The following is a 901-nucleotide window of genomic DNA, read 5'->3' as shown; positions in this document are numbered from 1 at the left end:
AGAGAGAGAGAGAGAGAGAGAGAGAGAGAGAGAGAGAATTTCGCTGTGTAGCCTACATAAAAGAAAACACTCGTAATCAATAGGCCTAATAAGACCTGAAAATGAGTTCGATTTGTGCGTTTTTGCTATAATATAGACTTTTTATTAAGTTTCGCCGAGCGTGCGAGACTAAAATAACATACACAACAGTGTAGGCCTGTGTAGGCTTATTGATGTAGATCTATTTAAAAAATGTAGGCTTACAATAAAATAATAAAATAGATAATAAATGCATTTTCGTTGGCCCTAGAAGGGAAATTTGGTTTACCGAAAACATACATAAATAGATAATTATAAATACATACATATGCGTAAATACTTACACAAATACAAATTGATACCTGATACACAATAATATTACACTAATGCAGAACAATTTCACAACCATGCCACTGCCGGTCGCTACTGTGCTGCGCCCTGTTTTGTTTTGTTTTGTTTGTTTGTTTTTTTGTTTTTTTTGTTTAACCTTATCCTTACGCATGGGGTAATTTTGTACACCCGGGGTTGTATTCTTCACATTAGAATACTTCTAGATCTAGTACAAAGATCTCTTTGAAACTTTCAGTATTTCTCAGAAAATCATTTTAACACACTGTTATGCAAAGTATTAATGTATTAATGAGTAAAATTCCTATTTGAAAGTGGTGGCACAGAGTTCCCCACGTCGTATGGATACGATAGTAAAACACGACGTACGGATAGGGTTAAAGCTAGAGTTGTCGTGTCTTGCATAAGGACACACCCCAGTGACCGCCCCCTTAAACCACGAGTGAAATATAAACAGCCTAAGGCTACTGTTGCAAACCATACCTTCAACCCGACCAACCCCTCCCTTTTTTCAACAGTCACACACACACACACA

The 901-nt window shown here is 36.7% G+C and overlaps 1 protein-coding gene across 1 annotated transcript in view; it reads right to left on the bottom strand.

Moving 5' to 3' along the window:
- The window catches only part of LOC101858220 (tetratricopeptide repeat protein 36), a 9086-nt gene that overhangs the window by 7198 nt on the left and 987 nt on the right, over positions 1-901 (bottom strand). The window lies entirely within an intron of this gene.

The sequence above is a fragment of the Aplysia californica genome, unplaced genomic scaffold, assembly GCF_000002075.1.
Source record: "Aplysia californica isolate F4 #8 unplaced genomic scaffold, AplCal3.0 scaffold00818, whole genome shotgun sequence".
Taxonomy (NCBI): Eukaryota; Metazoa; Mollusca; class Gastropoda; order Aplysiida; family Aplysiidae; genus Aplysia; species Aplysia californica.
Note: the sequence above shows the minus strand (reverse complement) of the source record. Positions and strands in the feature narration are given on the sequence as shown.